Source organism: Durio zibethinus, chromosome 2 (genome assembly GCF_047325235.1).
Source record: "Durio zibethinus cultivar Kanyao isolate XHJ-2024 chromosome 2, ASM4732523v1, whole genome shotgun sequence".
Classification (NCBI taxonomy): Eukaryota; Viridiplantae; Streptophyta; class Magnoliopsida; order Malvales; family Malvaceae; genus Durio; species Durio zibethinus.
The window spans coordinates 30,872,754-30,897,375 of NC_143163.1; the positions used below are offsets into that span (position 1 = coordinate 30,872,754).

Genomic DNA, 24,622 nt, shown 5'->3' on the forward strand with positions numbered 1-24,622 from the left:
AAAAAAATGGGTGAGGATTATTAAAGGTATTTTTGATAAAAAAAACACCTCCAAAAAATGTCTTCCAAAAAAATAATAAAGATTATTAAAAGTGTTTTTGGCCAAAAAAAGCCTTCAATAATCTAAAATTTATTCAAGGTATTTTTGGCTAGAAACGCCTTCAATAACTCCATTCAATATTTTGTTAGGGATGATTCAAGGTATTTTCTAGGTAAAAACGCCTTTATTAATCTTGTCTTAAACACTTGAAAGAAATTATTTAAGGCGTTTAATCACAAAAACACCTTCAATGATCCCAAAAAAATAGGTGAAGATTATTGAAAGCATTTTTGGTCGAAAACGCCTCGAATAATCCCTTCCAAAAAATTAGAGGGGATTATTAAATGTGTTTTTAACAAAAAATATCTTCAATAATACAAGATTTATTCAAGACATTTTTTGTTAGAAACGCCTTCAATAGCCTCATTGAATATTTTGTTATGAATGATTCAAGGCATTTTTTAGGCAAAAACGCCTTCATTAATCTCATTTTAAATGCCTAAAGGGGATTATTCAAGGTGTTTAATCACAAAAATGCCTTCAATGATCTCATAAAAATGGGTGGGGATTATTGAAGACGTTTTTGGTAAAAAACCCTTGAATAATCTCCTCCAAAAATTGAAGGGGATTGTTAAAGGTGTTTTTGGCAAAAAAAATGCTTTCAATAATCTAAGATTTATTCAAGGCATTTTTGGCCGACAACGCCTTCAATAACCTCATTCAATATTTTATTAAAGATGATTCAAGGTATTTTATGGGCAAAAATGCCTTCATTAATCTCGTCTTAAACACCTGAAGGGGATTATTCAATGTGTTTAATCACAAAAATGCCTTGAATGCTCCCAAAAAAAGGGAAGAGGATTATTAAAGGTGTTTTTGGTATAAAACACCTCGAATAATTCCTTCTAAAAAATTGAAAGGGATTATTGAAGGCGTTTTTAGCTAAAAATATTTTCAATAATCCAAGATTTATTCAAGGCATTTTTTGCTAGAAAACGCCTTCAATAACCCCATTCAATATTTTGTTAGGGATTATTCAAGGCGTTTCATGGGCAAAAATGCCTTCAATAATCTCTCGCCTGAATAACCAAATGCCAAGATTATTCAAGATATTTTTTAACAAAATATACCTTAAATAATCCACCATCCTTACTTTATGCTAACATGTCTTAGGAATGAAAACCTTTTTTAAAAAATCTAAATTTATTAAAACAAAAGTAGTGAAAATTTTGTTTTCACCATCCTTACCTTGCTGTTCAGTTCTTACCTTGCCTAAAGCTTTTCTCATCTCACTCTTTCTCACTTTGGATCTTTTTAACTTTGTAACTAAAATCCTTGTTTAAATTTTCAGGCTTTAAAACTTTATTTTCCTTGCAAACATCCATTATTTGTACACAATTTTTACAAGTTATCCAAAATTTATCCTTTTGTGATTGCGAATTATTTTAAATATTCTTGTTTTTATTTTGATCTACTTTCTTCTATCATCTGCCTTTCTCTTACTTATTAAACTGAAACTGGTCTTGGTTGCGCTTCTCTTAAAACTTCATAACTTTAATTGTAAAGGTACATTTGAAATATTTTTCTTCATGAAAATGTGATTTATGTTTACATAGTCAACTTTTATTTACTACTTAATTAAATGCTATTATTTTAATTTAAGTTTTTAAATTAAATATAATTTTATTACTAGGCAAATCATCTTACATTCTATGGATAAGGCATGGATAAATCTCACGTCATGAGCCAATAAAGAATACATAAAAATAGTCACTATTTTTTTAGATTTTTCCTTTACAATATTATCTGAAGATGGAAAATTTTGGTGTCCTTGTGTTAAATGTATCAACACATTTAAAGTTTGTAAGAGATGCATTTGATCATATAATATGTAATGATTTTCTCAAAAGATATGTTCGACGGGTATTTCAGGGGAAGGTCTTTGATGTATGTTTATCTACCGAAACAATTAATGACAGAGAAAGAGGGCTAGGTCCTGACATTCATGATTTATTACATGATATGATGGCTGAAAAGAGCTATGAATGTTGATGTGGGTAACATACAATCTAAAAAAACTAATGGAGAGCAACATCATGGTTATAGAATTGATAGTGACAAGTTTTATGATTTACTTAAGGATGTAGAGGAGAAATTATATCCAAATTGTAAAAACTTCACAAAGTTTTCTTTTATAATCTATTTGTTCCACATTAAGTGTTTTAATGGTTGGACAAATAAATTTTTCAATACATTGTTAGAGGTTTTGAAACTTACTCTGCTAGAGGGTAATACATTGTTAGGGTCTTATCAAGAATTGAAAAAGATGAGATATGAAAAAATTCATGCTTGTCCTAATGATTGCATGTTGTTTTGGATGGATCAGGTAAACAAAGAAATATGTTCAAAATGTGGTGCTTCTAGGTGAAAAGAGAGTTTGAATGAAATAAAAAATGATCTCGAAGATATAGTGTTAGAAACAAAGAAAAAAGCTACTAAGATTTTAAGTTGGTTTCCTTTAATTCCAAAATTACAAAGGTTATTCATGTTTTCAAAAACTACTTCCTTAATGACTTAGCATGAATATGAACGTACTAAGGATGGACATGTAAGACATCCTATAGATTCTCTAGTTTGAAAAGAATTAGATTTTTTATATCTTGAGTTTTTTTTTTACCTTTGTAATATTCATTGGGGATTGGCTTCTGATAGCTTTAACCCTTTCAAAATTATGAGTGTGACACATAGCACTTGGTCTGTTATATTAATACTTTATAACTTGCCTCTATAAATATACATGAAATAACCAAACTTTATTCTTTCCCTATTTATTCTTGGTCCAAAAGGTCTTGAAAACAATATAGATATATGCCTACAATGTTTGATAGAAGAGTTGCAAGAACTTTGGGAAGTTGGCATTCAGACTTTTGATGCCTTAAAAAATTAAAACTTTCAATTGCGTGCAGCATTAATTTGGACCATTAATGACTTCCTTGCATATGTCAATTTGTCTAGGTAAAGTACTAGGGGAGAGTATGCATGTCCTTACTGTGGATTTGATACTACATCTAAATGCTTACAATATGGTAAAAAGTATTTTCACATGTGCTATCATAGGTGGTTGCAACCTAATCATAGGTTTCGAAATGATAAAAACTCATTTGATGGGATTCAAGAATTTAGAAGTGTTCTTTCACTACCATCCAGGAGTGAAGTGTTAAGACAGTTGAAACAATGGAATGGTAATGAAAATGGGCCATCAAAGAAAAAAAGTATTTTGTTCACATTACCTTATTGGGAACATCTTCTATTGCATCACAATCTTAATGTGATGCATATAAAAAATAATGTTTATGATAACATTTTTGGTACATTGATTGGGCAAGAAGAAAAGTCAAAGGATAACTACAGAGCAAAACTTGACCTTGTAAAAATAGGTATAAGGAGTGTTCTTTATCCAAAAACTTATCCTAGCACTAACATTCAATACTTGCCTTAAGCTTTATATCAAATGAGTTTAATTGAAAAAAAATTCTTTTTTAAAAATTCTTCATGAAATGAAAACTCTAGATGAATACTCTTTAAATATCTCACGTTGTATACAACTTAACAACGAAAGCTAATAGGGCTTAAAAGTTATGATTGTCATATCTTAATGCAAGAGTTCCTTCATATAGCAATACAATGGTCTTTACTTGATAAGGTGTGCTTGGTTCTTATTGATTTGTGTAACTTTTTTAAAGAACTTTTTTTTAAAGTTCTCAAAGAACATAAACTTGAATTACTTAGTCTCGTGCTATATCAATTTTATGTGAAATGGAAAATATTTTTCCTTCATTTTTTTTTCATAATAATGGATATTTTGTTATCTATTTGGCAAATGAAGCAAAAATTGTCAGTCCAGCTATTTATCAGTGGATATACCTATTGAAAGGTATATCTTAAAGTGTTATAGATTTTTTAACTTAAAATTCAACTAGGACGTTTGCTAATGATCTTTTTTATTGAACTTCTATTTACATAGGTTTTTTCTTACTCTTAAATTATATGTGCGCAATAGAGCTTATCCTGAATGATCAATTGTAGAAGGGTATTTAGCAAATGAATGCATAACTTTTTGTTCAAAATACTTTGATAAGATGAAAACTATTTTTAATTGACCCATCTAAAATGAAGACAAGAATTCCTTTATAGAGGAAGAAATATCCATTCTTTCTACTATAGAAAGACCATTGGGAATATTAAAATGTAAAGGTTTTAATGATAACAAGCGTAAAATGGTCTCATTAATTGTACTTGATGCTATAACTTTGGTTCAAGCATATTGATATGTGCTATTTAATTTTGCTAAGGTTGCTCATTTTATAAAGTAAGATCACTTATCTACATGCATATTATACTTGATAATATTCTTTTGTAGTATATTGTATAGGCTTCTAAGAACTTTTTTAATGTAAAAAACATGAACAATTTCCTGAAAGACGTAATCGATCTCCTCGACTTATGCCATATGGATACAAAAGTTACAAAGTGAAACTTTTCATGATTGGTTTCATGATCATGTAAGTTGCACATCATGGTTTGAAATATGTAATTAAAGTTTTTATAGTTAGATGATTATTTTAACCAAATATGAAATTGGATAGGTTGCCAATTTGGATAAAAAAAAGAGATACAAACATCACAGTTAGCTTAGATGGCTTACTTGTGATCCAACTGATATTGTTAGAAAATACACTGATTATATCGTTAATGGTTTTATATTTCATACCAAGGCACATGAGAGATAGTTAAAAACTCAAAATAGTGGGGTTGCTGTAACAACCAAAATGATGAGTTATGCAAGTACAAGAGATTCACAACCTATTGAGGGAAAAGTTAACTATTATAAAGTTTTAAAAGACATCATTCATTTGAATTATACTAGTAGAATGAAAGTTGTGTTATTTAAATATAATTGGATTGATATAAATAGAGCTTGCAAGAAGGATAATTTTGGTTTCATTCTTGTGAATTTTTCACATCTAGCTTATAGTGGAATTGATTTGGTTAATGATCCTTTTATCTTGGCATCACAAGTTAAGAAAGTTTCTTATGTGAAGGATGAAAGACACAATGGTTGGGTTCTTGTCAAGCATGCAAAACTTAGAAATGTATTTGATATGGGTGATAAATCATCCTTATCTAAAGAGCAAGAAAAAGGAAAAATTCATGTTCAATTTGATGACACACATGGTACTTCAAATTGGGTTAGAAGTGAAGTTGATGATAAATGAATAGAGGTCACACTAAAGATGAAAAATGAGCAGTTAGAAAAAGATCTCATAGATGAACATAATAGGGAGGACATTTTTTAATTCTATATAATAGTTTAAATTGTTGTTAAGATTTTGCAATGTAAGACATAGTTCACAATTATTTTGTTTTTGTGTTACTTGCTTGAAATACTTAATTTTGTGTGATCATGTAATATATTAAATTATACTTTATGCTTTATATGGTTTCCCACTATTAAGGTCTTTATTATATTGTACTTAGTATATTTTGTGTATTATTGGACTTGAGATGGCAAAGCATAGATGATTGAATATCACTAAGGTAAATCATGCCTCTAGTTCTCAACTGCAAACTCAATCTGAAGAACAACATGTGCTTGTATATCTAAAAGCTTCACAACATAAGACTCTACAAGAATCTCAAGAACCAATTTCTTAATCTACAAATAATGAAGATTAAAATAAACAAGTTGAACATAATTCAGGTATGAAAATATTATAATTTGTTAGTACAATTCTTTATGTGTTATAATGTTGTACTTACTTAAATTTTTAATGAATTTAATTATTTTCTTTACATGTAATTTTTCTATATAGAAAATATTTAACATAAAAAACCTCAAAGTCCTACACATATGGCTAATATTTAGGATTTGGAAAAAAGGGAGCATGCTGTTCTTAAGGTTAATGATGATGCTATACCTATCGGTGATGAATCTTGCTCTTTAACTTGATTCATTGGTAGCATGTGAGAATGTCTAGCTTTGCATCAATTAATTATACAAATTGGCATGAAATGTTGGATGAAAAGAAGGAAGAAATGTGAAAAACATTAGAGGTATCAATACGATAATGTTTTAGTTGCTAGTTAATACCATGACAATTATCTTTTAGTTTTTAGTTAATAGTAGCAATTCATATAATATATATTGACATTTTCTTTCCAATTACCTCTTTTAAATTGTAGTCAAAGTTTGAATTTCATAAATTTGATTATGATGAGCTCATTGATGAAAAAATATTTCAAAAAATTAAGTCTTGGACACTAAAAAACATGAGTACTAAGTGGAGGCAATTGAAGAACGAATTGAAGTCTCAATTTTGTGATGAACATAAGACACCAGAGGAAATGCCTACAAAGGTTGATGATTCTTGAGTAGATAAAAGTTAATTCCTATTTCTTGCTGCACATTGGTTGACTAACAAAGCGAAAGCAAATGTTTACAAAATATACTATTTACTTTGTTTGAATACTATGATAATAACTACAAAGTTATTATAATATATCTTTCCTTATTCATTTGTTTAAAGGAACAAAGAAAGACAAACAAAACAAATCGCTCAAAATTAGATGAGCCTCATTGCACAGAAACAAAATCATTCTCGATGATCATTCAAACCATGGTACATATATTAATTTTTTTATCGCACTCAGTTAAATGAATATAAAGTTTACTTTTTATATGTTCGATTTTATCATTACAATAATTAATGTTGTACCTTTGTAAAAATAAGAAGCTAATGGAATTTCACCATCACGTGCTGAGGTGTATATTCTTTCTCGTACATATAAAGATAGAAGTATTGTGAATGACAAGGTAGCTGAAATTATGGTATTTAATTTAGTTATTACTTACTTTTACTTATGTTTAGTTTCTTTATACTAAAATGTTTGTTTACAATTTTAAGAACCTACAAAACAAGATTTGAGCAAAACTAATACTCATAATTCTAAAGAAAGTTCATGGAAAGATGATGTTTATTCAAAAATTAAAGGATTAAAGAGAAAAAAGGCACATTCATTGCATGGGTATAGTATCTACTTCTTCTAAACAAAATGGTCCTTCATATTCTAAATTGGTTCAGCATAAGGAAGAGGTACAAGAGTTGAAGGCTAAAATTAAAGACTTGAAAAAAAAACTTTAAATGCTATCTTATCGGTACTTAAAAAATAATTTCCTAATGAGAATCTGGATATCTTGAATAATGTTACTCACGTGGTGAATAGAGAGGTATATATAACATCTATTTTAGTTTATTATATATATATTATCATCTTGCTCATTAATCTTGAACCTTATTGAAATTTTTTTGAATTAATTTTAAGTTTCTAATGCTAGTAGTGCTCCAAAAATCCCACAAAAAAACTATCATTTTTCAAATTCAAGTCATCAACCTAATAAAAATAAAAATGGTAAACTCGTCATCACATGATATATATATATATATGGAAATACTTTGCTTAATACTTGTTTCTTAGATAGAATGCCATAATCAATTTTGAATCTAGGTTTTCAATCTTGTAATTGCTATCTTAAAATATTACCCATCGTCTTTGTCATAATCATTAAATTACACTATGATTTAAAGTCTGCTCTTTTTTCCTTAAAAAGGCTTTCTTGTCTTTTTTTTTCTTTGAAAAGGCTTCTTTATGATGTAAAGATGCTTTGTAGTTGTAGACTTGAATGTTATAGTGAAAATATTTGTTTAATGATAGTTTTGTTGACTAAAATAATCTTAGGTTGGTTTCATTAAGTTATTATTTGAAATTAAACTAAAATAATAAGGAGATTACACATGCAAATTAGGTTATTTCTTGTTCATTCATGCATTACACTAGTGAATATGATGTTTATAAAATTATTTTTGCTAGAATATAAATAGATGATTACCTTCTGTATATATGAATGAAAAAGATGTTTATAAAATTATTTCTACTGGTATATGAATAGATTATTACCTTTTTACCTTCTGTATATATAAGATAATTTACAAGAATTCTAATTGGATTTTTTTATGCTATGCAGATGCTTCTTTTTAAAAATCTATGGTGGGATCATTTATTTTATAAAGTTGTTTATTTACTCAGAGCATTATGTTTGTAACAGGATTTGGTTTTGTTTTGGATGTTATACACTTTGTTGAAATAAGGCTATTGTGTTTTGTGATGATTGATTGGTATATTGAATACTGTTAGTAACCTGGGTTCATTGAGCTTGTTAGTTACATGATATAGCTATACTTGTTGACTTTTTCAAGACTTGTGATATTTTGTATGATTAAAATAATTTAGTTTTAGAAAGGGCTTGTAATAAGTGCATGTATGTTTTTTCTTATCGAAGTGGTTTTGCAATTGTTTGTTTATTTATAGATTTTTTAAGATTATCTTGTTCAGAGTTCTATTGAAGTTTTAAGGTGATTAAAATGTCTTTTGATGTCTGGAGCTGCAAACTTATTATTATGTTTTATAGCGTGAGATGGTGTAACTCTTTATCTTTGTTTGTTTTATCGATGTTTGTTTTATCAGACTTGGTATAATGACTTTAGTTTTTCACTTATACTAACTTTGTCAATTATAAATAATTTAATTGTAGTTTTAATGTTATTAAATATCTTTTACTTTATTGTGTTTTTTTTTTTGTTTAAATGAAAACTTATTATATTATGATTATAAATAAATTAATATTAATAATTAAAAATATAATTTTTAAAAAAAGTTACCAACATCTTAATATTTATACTAACATACTTGATTGTTGAAATATTTCAGGCGATACTAATAGTCACCAAAATATAATAAAAAAATTAAAACATATAAGTCCATACTGATAATCTCTAATCATCGGTAAAGGTAAAAAAATTAAAGCATACAATTCTATACTGACAGTTTCTAACAGTTGGTATAGGTAAAAAAATTAAAAAATATAAATCTATGCTGATAGATGCTAAGCGTCGGTATAGGAAAAATAAATTACAAGTCTATACCTATAAGCATTAACCGTCAGTATAAGTTAAAAAAATTAAAACATATAAGTCTATACTAACGGGCACTAGCTGTCGGTATAAGTGAGAAAATTAATACATACAAATTTATACTAATAAGCTTTAAGTATCAATATAGGTAAAGTCTATTCTGACAACTATTAACCATTGGTATAGGCAAGAAAAATTAAAACATACAAGTCTATAATGATGGGTGTTAACTATAGCTAAAAGGTATAATAGTGGAACACACAATAGATGCTATACTAACAGATATATATTTACTAACGATCTTGAATCATTGGAGTATCTCTATAAGTTATTTTGACGCCTTAAAAATTGTAAGTATAGGTCTATACCGACAAGAGATATACTGACGGATAAAAATTTAACGAAATACACATTTTTACCGTCGATATAAGGTTCATGGTGCTATACTAACAAATTTTTAGATTTTACTAACACTTTTTTGAGCGTCACTATATGTCAAATTTCTTGTAGTAATTGCATAATTAATACATGTGAAAATTAAATAAAATAAAAAATTTTTTCTCTATTTTCTCTCGTTTTCCTTTCTAAAATCCCTTTGAGGGTTTAACTGACTATATAGTTCAGGGATTGCTTGATTCAAGTTTTTCATGTGACTAAATTTCATCTAATTAAGGATTCAAATGAGTTAAAAATAGAAAATTAAGAATTTGATTAATTATAATAAAATATTCAAAACTTAAATGATTATTGAATTATAATTTAAGGACATTTATGATTTTTTAACCTATTTTTTATGGGTCGACCTACTTTTTTTTTTAGTTTTTAAAAGGCATGGGGTTCATAATCTTTTTTTTTTTTTTGCTTTTTTTAGTGTAGTTCCTATAATTTGGTTTTATTTTTTTTCCAACTTTTTTTTTGGATTTTTAATTAATGGGCCCATATGCTTTTTATTTTTAAAAAGAATTTTAAAATGTGAAGTTCACAATTTTTTGTTAAAATTTTTGAGATGCAAAACACACATTTGTTTTATTTTTTATCCTTTTTTTCTTTTATTTATTTATTTATAGGGCTCACCTACCTTTTATTTTTAAATTTATTAAAGGTGTAGGATCTACATTCTTTTTTGTATAGGACCCACACCTTGGTTTCATTTTTTTTCCTATTGATTTTTTTTATTATGGGACTTGTATCTCTTCTTTTAATATAAATATAATATTCATACATAGTTAATATGTAATTCATACATGGGTCCAAATCTAACCATTTTATAGATAAATTATGTGTATATATATATATATATATAAATATGCACTATACATAAATTTGTTCAAGGATCAGGTTGTTTGCCTAAATTTGAAGTTCTGTCTAAGTTTTGAAAGAATTTAGACAAAAAATTAAAACCCGTTAAATGGGTTTGGGTATAATTTTTAGGCTTATTTAAATTTCGGGCCGAACCTTGAATAAAAAATTTAAAGCCTAAGCCTAACCTGATTAGGCTTGAATTTATATATATATAATTTTTTTGTTTTTATATATATGTGAATTATATATAAATTAATTCATATATATATAAATTAAAAATAAAAATTATATATTTTATTAAACTTAATTTTTATTTTTATGTAATTTTTATTTTTAATTGTTATATACATGTGAATTAAGTATAATTTCATTAAACTTAATTTAATCACACTTTTTTAATTTTTTATTATATAAATTATGTTTAATTGGTGGGTTTGAGATTTATTTTTTTAATTTGGACTGGGCTTGAAAAAATTTTAAGACTCGAAATTATGGTTGAACTAAGTTTGAACAAGCATATAAATTATTAATATTAAGTATAAATTTGACCTGAATCTGGTCCGCCTAGTCCATGAATATCTCTAACTATATGTCATATATCATCGATATTTTTTTTTAGGTTAACATATGTAATCTCTTTAATTTTTTAAATAAATTTTATTTAATAAATGAAACCTACCATCCAAATTTTTTCCTTTACTACCCACCTTTTTTTTTTTTAAATATGAGACTCACATGTTTTCGTAGAGTTCAATTTAATAATTTTTTTTCATTTGTTTTAGTTTAAATTTTTATATATTTTATTATAATTTTTTTCCAATGTGACTCACTTTTTTCAACCTTTTTTTTTTTGTTGAACTCTTTTTTCAAGAATTTTCTTATTTACTATCACATGTAATTTTTTAATTTTTTTAATATTTTACAAATATCTTTTTTTTTTTTGTAACCAACTGAATGTAAAATTTTTTCCATTTTTTTTCCTCTTTTTTTAGAAGATTTGATAAATTTTTTAATAGTTCATTTTACCATTTCGATATCAAAGGTATGCTGCATGTTTTTTTTTTTTCATTTCTTCACCTTTTTGTTATTTTTTAATATATTTAATAGATACATTTTTAGATTTAATTTTTTTATTACTTAATCTTAAGGGTAACATGTCAAATTATTTGATTATTTTTTCTCTTTTACTTTTTACATTTTTATATTTATTTTTTTCTTTATTTATTTAATAAAAAATTTAAATATTTTTAAAAATTTAAGACTTATTTTATAATATTATTAAAAAAATATATTTTTCATTGTTATTTAATTTTATTTTTTCAAAAAAGATATTGACAAATATGTTGATGCCAAATAAGGATTTGATTTTTTTTTTTTTTTTAGATTTACTTCTTTTATTTTGAGACCCATTTAATATTAAGCATATGCAGTGTATTTATTTTTTTTCTTATCAATTATTTTTATTTTTCATATGTAATAAATATTTTAATGAATTTATTTTTTGTGTAACCCCCTTAATGCTAAATGCGTATCATTTATCCAATCATTTGGTTCTTATTTTCTTATTTTTTTATTTTTCAAATTTCTTTAATATTTAATAAAAATTTAAAATATTTTAAAATTTCTAAAAAAGTGGGGTCCATTTAATATTATTGATTTAATTTTTTTATTTGGTAATTTAAAAATAATTAAGGAAGTTTGTCATCATATTAAGATTTGATTTTTTGTTCTTTTTTCAATCATATTTTTGAAAATCCTTTAGATAACTTTATTTTTATTATTCCATTCCATTTCATTATATATATATGTATTATATTAATAAGATTATTATTTAATACTTAAATTTAATAAAGCCACGTTTTTTTTATTTTTTGTTTTTTCTTTATTTTTGTTTTATTTTTTAATTAAATTAAATTAATTAAAAAAAGAGGTTGATTGATAGAAATATAAAAATAATTTGTATTCAACAAGTTTGATCCATCCTAAACAGATAAGAGAAAGATTTTTTTTAGATAAGGGTCAAGTTAAAATAGGTCACCTTTTTTTAAAGTAAAAAGAGATCAAGGCATAAACATGTTTAGAGTATCCTCTTTCAACCAAGTTTGAAGTATGTATAGAAATATATATTTTATTATTAATTTTAGTTTAGATATTATATTAATAAAATGATTATTGAATATCTTAATTTAAAAAATAATATTTTAAGTTTAATAAAAGTGTTCGGCATTCTCTATAAACTCTTTGTTTTATTTCTTTATTTTTTCTTTATTTTTTCATTTTTTCCTTTTTTTACTTTTTTTTTTTTTTTAAATTTGATAACTTTTGTGAAAAATGAAAAGCCAATCGAATAACCACATGTCATCCCTATTTGTTTTATTTTTGTTACCTTTGCCTTTTTTTGTTGTTAGAATACGTGAATTTTTCAATAAAAAATTTTTCAATAAAAAAACTAATTAAGTAGATATGATAAAACAAAAATTTTGACCAATGATAATGCACGATTAATTTGCTAGTTTGCAAATATTTTGCTAGTTTTTATAAAGGTAGTTGAGAGTGACACATTGAACCTTTTTTATATATATTTTTATAGAATATTGTGTTCTATTTGTTATGTTTGGTTTTTATTTTCTTAGCAAATTTTTTATCAACTTGTACTATTAATTTTTTAAAATATTTTATTAAATCAATTTTATAAAATTAAATTTGAAAACTTCCTTATTTAAGGTTTTTCGAAAATATTTTCTCATGTTTTAATTAGTAATATATTAAATAAAATAAAATCAAAGTTGAAAAAGTTTGACCTTTAAAATCAAATTAGGATATTATTTATGAGACAAAAACAATTAGATAGCATAACAATTAACAAATAATGAATATCAAATTTAACTTAAATGATTTATTTACTTTTATTAAGAAGTGAATTTTCATTATGTCAAATTTTGGTTCACAATGCTTGCAATTTTTTTTAATACAAGAAAAGATCTTAGCTGAAGATAGTGAAAAAAAAAATATAGACATTAAAAGTTGGGGCTGCTTAGTTTTTTTTTTTTTTTAAATGAAGTAACGATAGCAGCAATGCTTATTGAATTTTTAATAAAGCTTGGAAATTGAAATGTATTTTAAATAAATATTTGAAAGATTTTAAAAAGGGAGAAAATAAGCAAGAAAAAAACCTTCAGTAGATCTTTTTCTTTTTATTCTTTTTGGTAAATAACCTTCAAGGCTTCAATAACAATAGAGATTGAATTTCTTTTTAAATATTAATAATACTAATAGATATACAAAAAGATCTCGATCTGGTCCTATTAAATAGAATAGGAAAGATATATATTTGTGTTGGGAAATCAATACACACATGTAACACTCATGCACAAAATAATAAGTTCAAATCAAGAATAAGAACACAAATAAATTTGTTTCGGTCTAACTAAAAAATGACCTACTCCAAACCCAATCCACTAACAAATAAATCTTGATAACTGTGAGACTTTTAGAATGAGAAAAGTCATCAAAAACTCTTTACTCAAAACTTAACCTAAAACCCGATTACACACTTTCAATAGTTTACTCACTAAGCTATTCTTTTGGTATCTAACTATCTGGAATTACTAAACTAAAACTAAAATATCTTATTTATAAAGGTGAAATCCTTTATACCTTTACTAAACTCCTGATGTGAGATATAAGATAAACTCAAACTCTTATAACTTCACTTAACTTTCGATATGAGATTATAAGATTTAAGACAAATCCCAACAAATCTTTTCTTAACTTGAATCTCCAAACACTTTAATAGTATCTACAAAGCTAACACATTTGCCTTTTTTCTTTTTTTTATCATAGGAATCATGGCAACTAAGCCTCCATCAAGCATGTACAAGTAATTTTTTACCTTTTTCTCTTGTAGAACCACACTACTATTCTTGTATACTTTCAATGAATCATTACTACTTTAGTATATGTATCCCTGAAAAGCTAACTCACCCAAAGCAATTAAATTGTAGCTATAACTCAGTATATACCTTACATGATGAAGCATCCTAACAACACCATTGTGAGATTTAAGGTGAATACTTTCAATGCCTTGAATCTGCACATTTTTATTGTTGGCAAACACATTATCCCTACACTTCACATTCTCCTCTAATTTCATAAAATAACTCCTATCATTGCAGACATGGACTATAGCAGCTAAATCTAAAACTCAACCTTTATCATCTTTCAAAGTCTGAGTCTCATTCATACAAGTCATCAAAATGACATCATCATCATTAGACATAATGGTAGCAGTATCATTTTTTCTTCATTCGATTTTTTCTTATCATTTACCTTTTTAAAAGCAGCCATATCTCTTTTTAACTTTTTGCAACGTACTTGGATATATCCTTTTTCACCACAATAATAATATTTTTTCACTATAATCTTTATCTTTTGACTTTGATCTCTCTCTTGATCTATCAATCCTCTTTTGAGTCCTTTCTTGATCAAAACCCTTTACAGCTAGTGTACTTTCCCCAGCTGATAAGTTTTGTGTTCCCATAAATCTTTCGTTCTCACGCAACAAGTAGTCACATTATCCAACTTTAAAGTAGACCTACCCATTAATAAAGTCTGAACTAAAAGCTTATAAAACTTAGGCAAAAATGACAACAAAATTAAAGCCTTCTGTTTATCTTCTAACTCATTAATAGATATCGTTAGCAATTGAGAAACTAATCTATTAAACTTATTTAGGTGATTATGAAGACTCATACCTTCTTCTATCTTCAGAGAATATAAATCTATCTTTAAACTTATTCAGGTAATTATAAAGACTCATACCTTTTTCTATCTTCAGAGAATATAAATCCATCTTTAAATATAATTTCTTAGTCAACAATTTCTATGCATAAATACCTTTAAGCTTATCTTACAAACTCTTTGGAGTACTCTCAATTAACACACTATTACCTCTAGGGTTAACACCAATCTAATAGTACTAATAGTTTTTTTTTTTAATTCTATTTCAATTTTTGTCAAATATACTTTTAAGCTTACTACTCTCTAACGTTTGATTCGACCCATATTATACTAACAAATCTTAAATCGTACTTTATCATAACATAAAATTAATCTTTCCATCAAATAATGGAATATCAAACTTGGGCATAGACATACTAAACATAACTTCTTTAGACATATTGAAATACTTGCTTCACGATCTCTTGAGCCTGCCTCTTCTTTCCATGAACCTCGCTTTGTACCACTTGTTAGGAAATCAACATGCATAGGCAGCACCCATACACAAAATAGCAAACTTAAATAAAAAATAAAAACACACAAATATAGTTGTTTCGGTCCAACTTAAAAATAGCCTACTCTAAACTCAATCCACTAAACCTGCATGTTTTTTACATTTTGAAAGTAATAACAATTTCTTTTTTTCAGAATATGCGAACAATGCAATTAAAATTTAAAATACTCATTTATTTTTTGTAAATTAATAACAATATTATTATGTGTATGTGATTTTGACATATGAGAAAATTTCGGTTAAAAGGCATAAAGGCTAGGCTTAAAAACCAAAAAAAAAAAAAAAGTTCATGCATCACGTGAACAATTGGAAGATGATGACAAACGGTAAACCTTGTCATATCCAAAGAAAGCTAGTTCACCATTTGGCATAAAAATTAGCCTTACATGATGTCATGGCCAATGTCAATTTCATTTATAATTTCTTTTATTATTATAATTTTATAATTATTCAATTATAATAAAAAATTATGTAGAGCCATTACCTAAAAATAAAATTTTTATACTAAAATTTATATAATTTTTAAATTATAATTAGTAAATTATAGAATAATAGTTATAGATTATATGCACTTATCACGATTTATATACTATGCTTCTTAATAGAACAACTTTATGTATTAATTTTGTTTGCTCTTTATTTCTACCTTACAATGTTTTCAAAAAAAATAATATTTACACGTTTTTCTCTAGAATATATATACATTTGAAGTGCTTATAAGCTACTTTTATTTATTTATTTCATTAGATAAGCTCTTTCATCTTTTTGGTATCTAAAGCTGTCAAAAATTTAATTTTAATCATTGAAATTAAATGTTTAGTTACTATTTTTTTCTTCGTGGAAAGTTCTTTCTTTTTAACAATAAAACCCTTATATGGTAATCAAAAGTAAGGGTGTATTAATCAAGCTTAATAAATGTATAGATATAATGCCACACTTGAAAAAAGGTGTTTATGGTTCGGGTCGACGGTGCATGCTGGACGAACTCTCCACAAGTCCTAAAACTTGTCGGGCCCAATCAGATCCTTGATCGTACCAGGCAAATCATAACACCATTGTCGGGCTCTAATGGCATTGCCCATAGTCCTAAAGGATAATCTAGCCTAGTTATTCAATCAGAACAAGGGACATACCTTCCAACTCATAGCCTTTTTCGAAAGATGCTTATCTAGGCAGACTAACATTCTCCCTTGTTAGTATTAAGCTGGCCAATAATGCAATTAGTTTAGTCGTAAATGTCATATTTCATTCCTAGTAACTCTCTGTAATTTCTTTATTTTTTTTATGAAAGAATAATAAAAGAAATTGGGGCCTGCATTTGGCGATATGCAACAAAAAAAAAAAAGGATTTTGACTTGATCGTAGGTCATTTTTTCTTTAGTTATGAATATTAGTCATTTATTGTTCTCCAGTTTTGAATCCTGCATTTGTGATTTTAAAACTTTGTCAGTCATTCTCATTCTCAATAGAATATAAAGTATTTTTTTAATTTCTAAGGACCCTGTCTTGTTGATTAATCACTAATACTTTTTGATTGCTGTTATGATTGTTCGTCACCTCTTCCCTCCCTTTCTCCTACAATTTTCTTTGATTTGGGGAATGGGGGATTCAAATCCTGCTCGAAGAGTAAAGAGAATACATGTACCAACCACAAACCAAATGCTCAGATGTTCTCTTTTAATTTTTCTCTTTTTTTTTCTTTAAATTCCTTTTAGCCTGATATTCCTCTATTTTCAGGCATGGATTACTTATGTCGGAGAGAAATTGGATGCAACACTTGCAAAATATGTAAGTAACATGCCATGAGTGGTGCAAAAGTGAGTTTGAACAAGTCAAACTGTAAATATTGATCTCTAGTTCATAACATCTGCTGCAGGATTCATTTAAGGTAGTTCTTTATTACTTCTTTTTTTTTTTTTTATCATTATGAGACTTAAAACATTATATGTACTACTCAGAATATAGAAATAGAGCATTTTGTCATTTCTTCTTTTTAGAAAATAACTTCTTAATGACATCCGATGTAGCTTATCTTGTTTCCACTTCTTTTTTAGGAGCGCTGAATCTTATCTGAAGAAATCATTGAAAACTGTGAATAGCAATTTTTTTTAAAGTAGAAATGTAGGATGTTCTGCATACGCATGCCAATGATAGAAAAGCAAAATCATATTGTGAATTCTGCCCTCATATTTTTTGACTTAATTTTATAAATTACTCTATTTTCCCCATTACCTCTTTGTCGCTCTCTTTTTAGTTGCTGATGGGACCTAGTAAATAATCATAAATCTTAATACATGTCTATCGCATGGCATGAAGAGTATTGGGGTGATACTATTAAGGACAATTTGATGGTTCACAACCACAAATCCTGCTCAACCACTCTAGACATAAAAGCATAAACCGCATCCTCTTTTTGATCTTCTCAACTTTTGTAATATTTCCACTTACATTGTTCGTCTTCTCTACTTTGTTAATTTTATTCTCCGTCTCTCCTAGTTTTAAGGTGTTTTCTTCTTGTTTTTGGATTTTTAGGTTTCCCTGGAAGTGATATTCCTTGGGACTGAGGGCAGATGATATCAGGATACAGGCCCTACATGCTGCCATGTAATTAATAATTCAATTTTTCTTGGTCCCTGAAAATATTTCTAGTTGATGTGTTGCATTCAAACATTCTTGGACATGCAATTGAAAATTTCTTCTTTAAACAACATATGCAAACCTAGTATTCCTGTAAAAGGGTTCTGTTGTATGCCATGATGCTTCAAAACTTGCAATGCCATGTTTTTTAGCTGTAGCGAGTGTGAAGGATGTACATGAAGAGTGTATCATGCATATTATTGTAATAGGCTAAACTCCCAATTTGCTAGTTCAATTTTCTAGCTTCCAGGAAGCTACTGATAAACGAGTTATCGACTATCTGTATAGCATATAGGGGATGCAGTTATTGTGTACCCTTAAGATATTCAGGAACATTTTACTTGATCCTGTTCTTGTTAATAAAATAGAATTATGAGTTTTCCAAACATATTTTATTTGAAGTTTTCCCCTTAAATTCATTCAATAGTTTGAAGTTACGTCCTATACTAGTTCATCTCATCTGTAGAAGAACATGAAGATGCTGTAGTAGTGGCCACTTTCTTTAAAATAAATAAACTACAGGAAAAATCAGCAATAACTCATTAACTAATATAGAAATCAACGAGAGGGACAAAAGAAAATGTTATTTCATCATCACAGAATTTACAGCTGTGTAAGATCCCTATAATCAACTGATCTCATACCCATAAAAAAATCAGATAAAAATACAAAAAAATAAAAAATGAAAAGAATGAATTTTTGGTGTCATTAATCTGTTTCACACGGGCACCAAGCTGGAAGCAACCAAATTTGGTACTGTTACAAAAGAGCCTTCTCCAAGGGTAAGCCCCCTGTGGCAGGATCTGTAAAATTTGCGAGGACAAGGTCCCTCAGATCGGTGTCCCAGACTTCACAGAACTGTAGTCACCAATTGGGTGGTTCAATGGGCTCAGTTCCAAGCCCAGGCGCTCTATCCTTTGACCCTTGGTTTTGATTTTCTTGCCAATCAACAACATAGGCTGCAACCCTTCTGAAGAACTTGGCTCTAAAGGTGTCCCATACCTGGTACTTGTAGTGGTTTATTATGATAGAACTTTCAGGCACATTCAGGTACCTGAATCCCTTTCTCAGCTGGAAGTGGTGCACCACATTGAGAAGAGTTTCATTGAGCAAATCAGGCCGCACAATAGACTTATGTCGCTCAGGGCATTGGAGCCGGTAAGTGTAACCTACAGTTACTCCTTGTGATTGAGGTAAGCTCAATCCAGATGGCCCAAAGCTGTGGCAAGCTGTTCTTATTTCTGCAATTGTCCTTGATGACGAGTAATTTGCAACCGGGGATCTTAGTAAATTTTGACCCAGCAAAACCTCTCCGGTGATGACGAAGGAAGTAGTAGAACTCATCAACATCAAAGAAGCCTACCCATTTACACTCATTTCTTGCTCTTAAAGCACAGTGCGAAAACCCTGCCTCCTGGGTTTTAATCCATGGCAAGGTATGCCTGCTAACATTATAGTTTAGAAAATCAAGTTCTTCAGTTACCTGTTGAATTCCATCATCACTATTATTATCATAAATGAACCAGCGTTCAACACCTAGCCAGGCATGGTACATAATCCACTCCCGCAGTGCCGGTGCCTGGTTCCAGAGCATAGTGCAGGCGCAGAGCTCATACTTCCCCCGGTTCCTTTTCTTCTGGAAAGACTTTGAATTGTGTAGTTTATCCACAGAAGGGATAGGCATATCCTCCTTATGCCTTCCCTGAATCCTCCCGTGCTCATAGGATCTGGAATTGTGATTTTAACCACAGATGGCATTGGCTTGTGTTCCGCACCACTCTCACCACCATGGACAACAGTAACTCGAATTCCCTGAGCCTTATCCGGATTATGTCTTATACTCCTAGGCAGTGAACACCTAAAAACCTCTTGTGCAGCCGCTACTGCTTCATTCATTAGCACGAATCCGTCATCTTCATCCCAATTCCCCAAACCAAACTGGCACCTGAACTGGGTAGGATCGGATTCTTTATGGGGTCGAAGATTCAACCCCTTAACAAAAACAACTGCATTTTTCCCATCCATTGCCGCTTCATAAGCCATTCTATCCCATGAATGAACTGTCTGATTACTCCTCAAAGAACAATTATAATAAACCCCATCTCCTCGCCGCCTCAAACCCACAGTAGGAATTCAGAGGAGGAAGAGGGCACCTAACAGTCGGTCTAAACCCATCATATTCATCAATAGACAAAAGCCCCTCGTCGACAATCTCCTTATCTTTACTCTCCTCAATTACTTCACTAGAATCATCCAAAACTTTGTAGTAAACACAGTCCAACCTGTCCGCTTGATCAATCTTGCTGGATACAAGCAAGAGCAAGTGATCAGGGAACAAGACTCGATCTTCTACTTTCAAAGGTAACCGTAAATTACCATGAAAAGAATCCTGAAGGGAACTTTTGGACAAGATTGAAAAACTTGGGATGCTCAGAACAGGGTGAAAAGACACTGTCCGGATTGGTACCTAGAAGAACAAAAGGAAAACCAAGAAAGACAAGCACAAGATTAACAACCTTACAGACAAAACCTAAGGCCGTGGGTAGGGCCTGTAGATGCTCTTCCGCTTCCGACGCTGCTCAGAATCCATATCTTTTCAGGGTCCAAAAGAAAACCCAACTGAGGGGAAAAAAAAGGGTGAAGCTAAATAGTAAGAAGTAAAAGCAAAAGGAAAGAAAGAAAGAAGGCAGGAAGGAAAAGAATAAAAAGATAGACCTGGGGTGAGTTTTTTTTTTTTTTTTTTTTTTATGGAAACTGACTAGTAAGTACTGAAGGAGTACTTTGGAGTGCAGATCTGGAAGCAAGAAGTACCGAAAGGGCTAGGGGAGGACGCGTTTCTGGCTGCCGTCAAAGGAAGGACTAAAAATGGGGAAAAGGTCACTCTAGCAGCGGAATTATGGAGATTATTGGTTGAATTCCTAGAAATTTTTTAAAACAGTAGACAGGTGGATGCTCAACATAGATGTTGAAATGTGATGGACTTTCTTCTTTTTTTTTTATGAAGTGAAATGAAGGAGAGACGGTTGGCTTTCCTGGACAGGCTACTGTCTTTACAACTCCTCCATGCATTCCATTTTGCGGGAGCAAGTCGCCGCAACAATTACTTTTTAACTCCTGCTCATTTATGTAAGATACGTTAATAACAATATAAGTTTTGAAATCGAAAATCTCTTATAACAGGTTATAACTTATAATTTCAAAAGCCTTTTCATTTTTTTTTTACGCCATCTAATTTTGCAGAATACGAAATTTGAGCTGCAAATTATCCATATCCACCAAAATTCACCTTTTTACATAAACCAAAATTTGAGTTCAAAAGCTGCAATTACCCACTTCCTTCATAATTTCTCACTTACTACTTTCTACTTACTAACACTATTAGTGAATAAAAATTCAAAATTTTGCAAGAAAATTAGTTGAATCTCACTTTCTTTCAAAAGTTTCTTTTTATTTGAGCAAATACTTCTCGAATTAATTATATAACTCATAATCTTCTTTCTTTAAAAAAAAAGAAAATTTTAACTCTCTATTTGGCTATCAACGATTTTATATAGTTTATAAAGAGTGGAATTTAGTGTTTTTTTATAACTAATATTTTTTTTTTTTTTCAAAGTATGAATCTTTGTTTTCGGTAGCTAAAAAAATCACAATCACTTTCAATGGTAAAATGTAATTTGTTGAAAGTTTCATATTTAGCATAATAGTAAAATGTAATGGTAGCATTTTAGTGACATGCCATCTTTTAAAACAATTAGGCATTTTTTTAGTCAAGTTGAAAAAGTTCTGCAACTGATATATAGAAGAATGCCAACATTAGCAGATGGATAAAACATCTATACTTGGAAATACCATAGAATACATGAAAGAGCTTCTACAAAGGATCAATAAGCTGCAGGATGAAGACACAAAAATTGGGTTGTAATCAAGTGAGTTTAATGAGCAACCTGAAGAAGCTAAAGCCAAACTGTTGGGAAGAAATTCCCCGAATGTAGAGGCTTCTGCTTCAGTTCTACACTAACAATTAAATAAATAAGTAATTGAAGATTTTGTTCTATATTGAACTTTTTTTTTTTTTTTTTTGGTGTGTAACGAGACAAAGTTTGACATAGAGAAGATATAAATAAATACTCAAATTGATATCTACTATGAAACAAAATCAGGTTGCTACTATCTTCAGTAAGCACATTAGAAGCACTAGGCCTTGAGTCAAGTGCTATAAGTTGCTTCAATAATTTTCAATGTAAACTTCTTGTTCAGGTGTGTGCCTTTTTATTTTAAAATTTTTGAAATTTATGTATAAGTTTTAAACCCATCAACATTTTCTTCCGAAGTATTTCTTCTAATGTATTAAGTAGCAAAGCAACAGACATTAATAAGTTCTGAAAGCATAAAGCAAACACTAATAAAAAATGCAGGCTATGGAGGATGATGTCTGTAAAATAAGGAGGAGAATAAGATGGTCACCTAACAAAGCCTAAAGAAATGAAATTTCTCTGAATTTGTTCTTCAAAGATTTGCAAAAGCTGTAATGCCATTCATCAAATCCATCTCACAATCTACCATGAATTATCTACTTCCTGTTGGAGCATCTAACATTATTTCTCTTCTAAAATTATTCAATTGGTGGGTATTCAATAGTTGAAGAAGAAATTTTTTTTTTATTTTTAATAGAATAAAAAAGGTAATCAAAGCAAAGGGCAACGTTTGGTAACTAATTTTAAATTAAAAAAAAAAAAATTAATGTGATGTGGATCAATAGATAACCAAGCGTTGAAAACGATTCTCACAAAACAACTGCAGCTGGCATTCCCCAGTTTTGCTTCTGTTCTGTTTTCTTTTTTGGTTTGAAAAATTATAATTCTGTGTTCAGTGTCATGAATTCTGTTAATATTGTTGGAGAAAAATAATAATAATAATAATAATAATAAACAGCAGACACCAATCTCCTCCCATCACCCTTTACTTTCACCTTTTTTTAAATATATTTTTACTAATTTTAATACTCCTATTACTGTTTGTTATGAAGTTTCCTTTCATTGTACTTAACACTTTTTTGTGCTTAACGTTGTTTTTTTTATTTTTTTGAAATAGTGCTTAAAGGTGATGTTGTTTCTCTGTCTAGCTTTAGATATTAAATTTGTTCCTACCAACAAAAACTATTAAATTTGTTAGCTTTACTAATGATGAAACTTGTTCCTATATATTATTATTTAATATTGAATTTTGATATTATACTTTGATTCTATTAAATTTTATCACTATATTATAAATTGTGTTGATTTGTTAATAAAAGAATATGAAATCTGAATATTTTACTAAATATTTTATTACAATAATGGAAAAAAAATCAATTGTTGATTGCTAAGATAAAAAAGAAACCAAATTGAAATATTTTATAAATTTTTTGTTAATGCGAATAATATTTTATGTCAATACATTAATAAAATTAAAAATATAATAAAATTTAATAAATTTGAAATATAAAAACAAATTCAACATTTTTTTATCTAAGATCTTTCGTTATCTAATAGTGACTTTAAGCTTTGACTAATTTAAAGTTAAATCGGATTAAATTTCATAAGAAGATAAACTTTTTTAAATATAATTTTTTTCATTCACGAGACTCAAAATTAAAATTTTATTTTAAAAAATTAATTTTTTTACCATTCAAACCAACAAGTATTGAAGAAAAAAATTCAACATCAAAAAATAATATCGGTAGATTTAACTTTAATATATAATTAATTTTTTTTATTGTGTTTACACTTTTAAAAGTTGGTGTGTTCTATATATGCACGTCGTAAATATTTAGAATCCATACAAAATTTCAAATCAAATCAGAATGCAAAGTTAGACTTTTAAAGTCAAAACGAATTTTCATAAAATTTCTTAAATGAAACTTGTGACTGAAAATTAAAAATAAAAATAAAAACAAAAGCACCAAAAGCAGTGAAAAAAAACAAATTAATAATACATGAAATATTACTTAAAAATCATATGCATTAATCAGTACAGTAAAAAAATTCCATAATAATTAATTAAATATCTATTCAAATGAAATATCAATATTTGAAAATTTTTTTGCCTAATATATTCAATAAGTTATACCATCAATTAGCACTAAATTATTCTATTTACATTCCTTTTAATTCAACTATTTATATCAATCTTGATTTTAAAAAATAAAAAAACCATATACATCTATCTATATTTGTACTATATATAAAAAGGCAAACTCTAAAAAAGTAAATAGTGATAATTTTTAAAATTAACTACTTTGTTCTTAATTAATAATTTTTTTATTAAATTAATATATTGATTA

General features: G+C 28.1%; 2 pseudogenes; one reads left to right on the plus strand and one right to left on the minus strand.

Moving 5' to 3' along the window:
- Positions 1 to 2,080: 2,080 nt before the first annotated feature.
- On the plus strand, positions 2,081 to 3,058 carry LOC149520123 (uncharacterized; annotated as a pseudogene).
- Positions 3,059 to 18,867: 15,809 nt separating this feature from the next.
- LOC111317402 (glycosyltransferase family 92 protein RCOM_0530710 pseudogene) lies at positions 18,868 to 21,530 on the minus strand (annotated as a pseudogene).
- Between the last annotated feature and the right edge of the window lie 3,092 nt (positions 21,531 to 24,622).